The 8419-nt window shown below is 37.3% G+C and overlaps 1 pseudogene; it reads right to left on the bottom strand.

Annotated features, from left to right (window-relative positions):
• Positions 1-3325: 3325 nt before the first annotated feature.
• On the bottom strand, positions 3326-4848 carry LOC119524683 (annotated as a pseudogene).
• Positions 4849-8419: the final 3571 nt, after the last annotated feature.

The raw sequence follows: 8419 nt of genomic DNA, 5'->3' as shown, positions 1-8419 counted from the left end.
TCTTAAGGTTTGGAGACATGAAAATAAGTGCCTCCCAAAAACAGAACTGCTGGAATAATCCACTCAGAATCACAGCCCAATATATGGACATTATATACCTATTAGGTGAAATCTCTCAACCCTTCTTCACAGAGAAAAAAACTTCTTTTACACTTCTGTGATGCATTGAATCAGAAAGACATTGTATCAGTGTGGTTTTTCCATGAAGTATATTCACGGTTGGGTTACATGGTTAAACAATCACATTTTGCAACTTGCTTAAAAAATGAGATTTTAAACACACCCATTTAAAACATCACTCATTCATCCAACCAATTTTACTGGAACCAACAAAGTAGTAGCTACTGTTCTAGGCATTCATTCATTCATTCATTCACTCATGAGAACTTCCAAATAAATTTAAGAGGCTTGGCACTATTGGAGTAAATCTGAAGGCTCTCTGTTCTATACACAATTAGTGAATTATTGCCAAATAAATTTTGCAATTTCAAGAAGAAACACTTGTCTCCAGGAATTGGCTAAGAAAGATATCAAGTTAAATCCAATCAGTATGTATTATATAGAACAAATTCAATTCTGAGGAAGGAAAACATATATTCCAGAGGATGTTTCTGCCTTGGAGTGAGAATTGCAAGTCAGAAGCAGATGCTTAATAATCATTTCCAAGTAACTAAATTAACTAAATGAATTTTCCTGGCCATTAGTGATAATCCCATGAGATTCCAGGAAGAAATTTAGCTCAATTATATTCACAGAGTAGCAACAAAATGATTCAATATGAATATTGAGATTCTGAATTAAGCCTTCTTAATCCTTGGCTTGTGCCATCTCTAGAGTTCAGCCAGTGGACACTGAGGACTCTTGGAGAGCCAAGAGTCTATGCAAACTCCCTGTTACAAATGCTTCCAGACTCCAAATTCCAAATTTAACTCCGTCAATCAAGAACCCCATGGCAACGGGAGGGCTGCTTTAAATAGTTAAAGGAGTTAAAAAAATAGAGATTTTAAAGGGGAAAAATGACAGCAGGAAGTGGTGATCCACCCAGTGGCTTTAGGGATAAATTCACCCTCTCTCAAATTGGAGGGAGAGAAAACCCTAAAGACTGCCCAGAGGCTGAAGCAAAGGAAAACAGTGCTAGCCCTGTGTGCTCAGAGTTTCTCAGCCCAGGAAACACACAGCAACCTCTACCTTGAGGAAAAACACCAGAAGGGACCTTATTGAATTCAGTATAAAAGACATGATTTTGTTCTTTAAAAGTATTCTCTTGTAAAATGCAAATATCCTGCCAGTTTACAGTGATCCTAGAATTCTCCGGGGTCTCCTACCCGGGAGTTACACAAGATCTAAAGATACACCTGGCTCTACTTTTTTTTTTTTTAATTCACCAAATCATAAGATTAGAACTAACATCAATACCTGATCTTTTACATATAATTTCTGTCTGGGCTCCCACAGTCAGATCCAATTTCTTCATATAAACCCTGAGAATATCCAAAATCACAAAAATATGAAGAGCAGAATTTATTCTGATACTACTGGTTCTGATATCCATCCCTTGGAGTACCTACTTTCCTCCTTCCAGCCAGTCCTATTGAAGTATCTATCCTCAAAGGGCAACTTGAAGCCTTCCTTCAAAAACCCAAATTATCACATTTCCTTACATACCTGGAAAAGAGAAAACGACTCCTTGCAGTGAAGTCTGGCTGTTCAGAAATAGCTGCCAGCCTTTCTGACATCTTTCTGAAATGTCTTCAAAGTTTCTTTTAGCATTTTGCCCAAGCCTTTATGTGTTGATAAATAATCTGTATTACTCCTCTGTTCTACTTACTGGACATTTATAAGTTTCCAAATAAAACAGGGGACATTTTCTTCCAAATACCCATTCCCTATCCCCACTACAGACCCTGAAAAACTGTATTCTAGTTTCTGACTCTATGAATTTGTGTATTCCAGGGAAAATTTGCCCTTGCATCTTAACTTTAATAATATGACTTCTGACCATATGGTTCAGCATACATTTTTGAATGCAAGTACAAATCACTAGAGCATTGTGTGTTGCATGTATTTTGAGAAATCAAATTTCCCCCAATATAACCACCCACTCCTATGGAGCCTGGTATCACTAGTCAGTCCACAGAGAGAATGTTCCTCTTGACCCACCAACCTTTCCCCTTAATAAAGGGGTCACTTGCATTACTTTACCCTGTGTTCTCCTCATAGTTGGAGATCACTCCAACTTAATAGCTCTGCTTCTAAAATAATGTTCCTGGCTAAAATACACACATACACACACATTTATTTTTTTTAACAGAACAGACCACTCATGTTACCCAAACTAACTATTACTTCATGTCACAGGAGGTGCCAGGAATTCTGGTCACTGAAGTTCCTCAGATAAATATTGCTCAAAAACAAGGATTCTCTATGACTTCCTTATCCAGGAGATTTGTGAGCTTTCACTATTTTACCTGAAAATACTTAAACCTATTTTCTGAAATTCTAATTCAATCAACATCTCTGTGTATTATCTCAGAGTGCATTTTCAGCAAAATTCCCAGGCATTTGTTTTATTTTATATTATATTATAATGTATATAATCTCCTCCTTAATGTTCAAGACTTAAAAGTCAAATAATTTCCATTTTCTATTTCCCACCAGACAGCACTGCTACCATCAAGGCTCAGGAGTCATTATGTAGAAAAGAACAAACTTCATAATCAAACAACTGTCCTCTAGAATACAATAATCAGTACAGGCTCTGGGGCCCTGGCTAGTCCAGGCAAGGAGAAAGAAAGGAAAGTGTGTCATGGGGGCCATAGAACCAGATGGCCCTTATAACACAAAACACCTGGAAGGTTGAGTTGAGGGGGTTTGGGGCTGTGCAAGTGGGGGGTCAAGAGTCTAAAAACAGTCATGACTTTGCTTCCTTTATTCTTGAGTGGCTCTCAGTATAGGGTGTCTGAGAGAAAAACTACCCAGATCACAGAAAAGGAAGGTTCTGGCCTCCTTGGACAGGCCAGGCTGCTACAGTCATGACAGAGTAGAGAGTGAAGACACACAGTCACCTGTTTCAAAACTGAGTGTTACCTATAAAATTCAAGATAACAAAAAACTTCTTTGAATTGTAAACTTCCACTCAAACATAACACCTCAAAACAGTATTCAGTACATATTTTGAGTCTTTTCAACAATGATACACAATATTATTCACTTTGGAATCAGTGCTGTTAAATAAAAATATACTAAATAGCCACTTTCCAAAGCTGCATTATAGTTGGGAACAAGTATTCTGAGCCAAGTAATAGTGCTGTAGGGTGCATACATGTTAGGATCTGATGAAGATCTTACTGAGGAGGGCATCATAATAGGGACTGAAGACCATTTTTTATAGATGATGAGGTGAACAAATTTAATAGCAACTTCCTCTAGCTCTTTCTGAACTTGACTCAATCTACCAGGTACTGTGGGGAATGGCTTCTGATGACCTGAGGCAAGATAGGTTTCTAAGGCCAGGATAAGAGAGTCCATTAGCCTGCAAATGGGGTCATCAGGACTGGCCACAGCCTAGATCTAGCCCTTGAGCACTGTCTCCTGTCAGAACACAGGGAAATGCAGCTGCCCAATTCCATGCAGACTTTCTCCCCAATGGTAGTCAGGGCATCCTTCAGATTGAAGGAAGGAAGATGCTTATCTCTTAGCAGAATCTTGACAATTGTCTTGAATTTCCCAGCAAAGTCTGCTTGGAATGAAATTCCTGGGGCTACCATGCTGAACCTGGCCAGCAATATGGTCTCCAGGATGGTTAGATGCTCCAGCTGAAGCTGAAGCTCTTGGAAGTGAGACTGGTCCATCAAAATTGTTTCAGGGAAAGATCTCTTGATGTGGACCCATTTCAAAGTTTCAAGTAGGCATAATTCTGGACAGCAATAGGAATTGGCAGTGTAATATTGTTAGAGCAAGCAGCCCCTCCCACAGTGGGCAGGGTATTTCTATACTTCTGATTTATAAGGTCATCCGCATCTTCTTCTAGCCACTGGGTAACAAAATCCAGTGAGTTTGGTTGCTTCTCCAAAATCTCTTGAAATCTTCCTTTCATATTCAACCAACTGCTGCATGAGATGTCACCTAATGCTACTGACAGCAAAGTTTGCAATGTCCACTTTCATTAGGCCCACCACAGAAAAAATTGCCTTGAAAAGGGGCACTATTTCCTTAATGTTCTTTAATTTTTTAACTTCCTCATCATGAGCAGGTGCACATAGTTTCCCTATCATGCCAATAATTAATTAAGCCAGCTCAGCTCCATTCTGCTTCCTGCTTCATCAGATCCAGATCTAGGACTTCTGCTATCTGGTTTCTCAGTCTAGGGTGGCCAGGCAACAAGAAAGATAGGAGAGTCTCTTTGATCTCCCCTACTAGTTTGATGACATGGTCATATTTTAGGGGTTTCTTCACTTAGCTGGACACTCAAACAATCCCAAAAATCTTTATGTACAATCTCCTTTATTCTCTTCTCTAAGAGTGAGGTCTTTGCACTCTTTAGGGGCTGGGAGAGGCCAGCTTTATTCTTTTCTATAAAGCTTCATCCCAACCTTTCACAGCATCTTCAAGGCCTTGCTCAGAATCATTTGCTTTTGACTTTCCTGCTTCATTTGTATTGGACTTGTCAAAGTTTTCAGATGTTTCTCAATTAAATTTATTGACTTTCCTGCCTTGGACTCAGTGTTTTTCCTGCAGCCACTCTGACAGGCTCAGGTAGAGGTGGATGCTGTGGCACGGGTGGGTACTGATGAGAGACAAACAGAAGAGGTTCAGTCTCTGCTCCACAGAGGCCACATCCCTCACCATGCTTTCTCAACAGTGATTCCTCAACTTAGGGAAGGAAGAGGCTTCTCTTAGCCACAAGGCTCCCACTCCATTCAGGGTGGCACCATATTTCTGTACTCCCCCTTATTTTTGAAAGACAGATACAGCAGATACAGAACTTTTGATTGGCAGTTTTTCTCTTTTGATACCTTAAATATATCATCACACTGCCTTCTCACCTCCATGGTTTCTGATGAGAAATTGATACATATTCTTATTGAGGATCCTTTGTATGTGTGGAATTGCTATTTCTTACTGCTTTCAGCATTCTCTCTTTATCTTTAGCATTTGACGTTCTGATTAGTATGTGTCTCAGTGTGGGTATATTAGTATTTATTCTGTTTGAAGTAGTTTGAACTTCTTGAACATGTGTATTTATGTCTTTCATATGTGTTGTGAAAATTTCAGCCATTCATTGCTCAAATATTCGTTCTGCTACTTTACTTCCTCTTCTTCTGGGACACCCATGAAATGTATGTTTGTGTGCTTCATGCTGTCCCTCAAATCTCTAAAACAATGCTCAATTTTTTCTATTCTTTCTCTATCAGTTCTTCTGATTGTATGATTTCAATTGTCCTGTCTTATAGATCACTAATTCTTTTTTCTGCCTGCTCAAATTGAATGTTATATGCCTCTAGTGTATTTTTAATCTCTTCTATTGTGCCACTCATAACCATAATTTCTGTTATATTTCCTTTTCATACTTTCAAAGTCCTCTTTGTGTTCACAAATTTTCTTCTTAATAACCTGTATCTCTTTTTGCATACTTTCCTTCATCTCCTTGGATAGATTTAGAAAATTTGAACATGTTTAGTTAGTTGTTCCAACTTCTAGTCTTCTCTGAAGTTTTAACTTATTCCCTTGATTTAGCCAAGTTTTTCTGTTTCTTCACATGACTTACAATTTTCTGCTGATATCTAGGCATATGTGTCCCTTGATATGTTAACTCTGAATGCCCATTTCTCCCTCTTGTTTAGGTTTTATTGTTGATTGGTTTTGTATTTCTGATTGATCTAATCCTAGATCTTTGAAATAGTTCATGTGTAATACTTCAGTTGGTTAGCTTTTCTTCTTCTTATTCTTACCCTAGATATGTGGTGAAACTTTTAATATTGTGTTTTTTCAATTGTTTCACTGCAGTAGAGCTTCCTTTTTTCTGTTTCTTCCTTGGGAATCTGAGCTGTTCTGTTTGTTTTTGTGCAGACTTTTCTCCCCAGCTTCTATCATTTGTTTACATTCTCTTGCTAACACAGTGCTCCATTTTCCTACACTTTTTAGTCTGGGACCCATCCTATCTTACAGCAGTCCAGTTTCAGTGTCCTCTTTATTTCTCTGCAAGGCTTTCCTGTCTCCAGTTTCTTCCCATTGGGGTACTCTGGAATAGCAGATTGGGTCAATCTAGAAATGTGTGTCAATTCAAAATGCCTCTTTGACTTTAAGTGAACTGACAACTAAAACAGGATTGGTCACAACAATTCTTCCCAGTCATTCTAGGGTGATATATCGCCACTCTACCCTGAGGGATCTTTTCTATGCAGCATTGCTCAGGGCTCTTGTTCTGCCCTGGGTCTCTGTGGAGTTAGGTTCCTGTGCCTGCATATGTGTGGATTTCAAACTCACTGCTGGGATTTGTTCTACAGACTCTGTCAATGGTGAGAGGGTCTTGGGGCCTTGTTGCCTCAGTGTGTCTCTGGAGATGCCCAGAACTGAGTGAATGAGAGGAAAATCGGAAGTGACCAGCAGCCTGGGATGGACTTTTCCTACCTGAGATTTTTATGTTTCTATAACTCAGCATTTGTAGGGTGGTTCTCCAATCTCTACCATCCTCCAGAATTCAAAGCAAGTGGAATTTGTCCTTTTATTTGCAAAATCTCTAGGGAAGATTTTTCAAGGGATGTTAGTGTTGTCACTCTGTTCTAGGTGTTTTTATCAAGAAAAGGTGATTGATTTTGTCAAATGCCTTTTATGCAAATGTGATTAAGTGTTTTATCCCTTTCATTGTGTTATTGTGCTATATTACATTAATTGATTTTCTTCTTTTGAACTGGCCTAGCATATTAGGCAAAAATTCCATTTGATCATGGTGTATAATCATTTAAATATGCTGTTGGATTTTGTTTGCTAGTATTTTTTGAGGATTGTTGCATCTATATTCATAAGAGATATTTGTCTTTAGTTTTTAGTGTTAACTATATCTGGCTTTCACTTGAAGTGATGTTGACTTTGTAGAATGAATTAAGGAGTGTTCCCTCCTCTTCAAATATTGGAAGAATTTTAGCAGAATTGGAGTTAAGCCTTCTTGGAATGATTGGTAGAATTCCCCACTAAAGCCATATGGTCCTGAAGTTTTCTATGTTGGGTGGTTTTTGATTACTGTTTCATTCTTTTTACTAGTTATTGGTTTGTTGAGTCAATATGAGTAGTTAAGCATTTTTCCACTTCATCTACATTATGCAATTTATTGGCATAATTGTATCATATTCATAGCATCTTCTTATAGTCCTTTTTATTTGAGTTGGGTCAATAGCAATGTCACTGTTTTCATATCTGGTTTCAATCTTTGTAAAATGTCTCTCATATCCTTTGTCATTCTAGCTAAGGGTTTTTCTATGTTATTAATCTTTTTCAAAAAAGCAACATTTTGTTTTGTTTATTTTCATTATTTTATTTTTTTCTGTTTTGTTTACCTCCATTCTAAGCTTTTGTTATATTCTTCCTTCAGATCACCTTGTGTTTATTGGGTTCTTCTTTTTTCTATTTTTCCAGTTTGGAGGTTAGGTCACTGACTTTAAATCTCTTAAATTTTTTAATGTAAGCATTCAGAGCTATAAATTTTCTTCTCAGCACTGCCTTTACTGCATACCATAAGTTTTGTTATATTGCATTTTCAGTTTTTATTTTCCACAAGATATTTCTTAATTCACTTGTTCCCTCTTTGCCCACTGTTTGCTTAAGAGTGTTATTTGTTTGCCACATATTTGTGAGTTTTCAATTTCTCTTTGTTTTTGGTTTTTAGCTTCATTCTGTTGTCATCAGAGGTTATATATTGTATTATACCAATCCTTTTGAATGTATTGAGGCTTGTTTTGACATATGGCATATCCTGGAAAATAATACATGCACACTCAAGAAAAAAGTGTATTCTGTTTTTGTTGGATGCAGTTTTCTATGTATCTCTGTTAGGTTTAGTTATTTTAGAGTATCACACATGGCTTGCATTATATTATTGATTTTCTGACTAGATGTTCTATCCATTATTGAAAGGATTTTTAAAAAGTCTCCTATTATTTATGTGGAATCATCAATATCTCCCTTCAAAATTTTCAGTATTTTCTGGACATACTTTGGATCTCTGCAATTAGGTATGTATATGATTCTAATTTTTATGTCTTCTTTTTACATTGTCTCATTTATCAGTATATAATGACCATCTTTGCCCCTCATAAACATATTTGATATGAAGTCTATTTTTTCTCATGTAAATTTAGCCACTTCATATCTCTTTTGGTTACTACTTGTATGGCATATTTTTTCCGCATTTAACATTTACCCT

This window comes from Choloepus didactylus (assembly GCF_015220235.1).
Source record: "Choloepus didactylus isolate mChoDid1 chromosome 11 unlocalized genomic scaffold, mChoDid1.pri SUPER_11_unloc4, whole genome shotgun sequence".
Taxonomy (NCBI): Eukaryota; Metazoa; Chordata; class Mammalia; order Pilosa; family Megalonychidae; genus Choloepus; species Choloepus didactylus.
The sequence above is the reverse complement of the archived record's forward strand: the minus strand, read 5'-3'. Positions and strand labels throughout refer to the sequence as shown.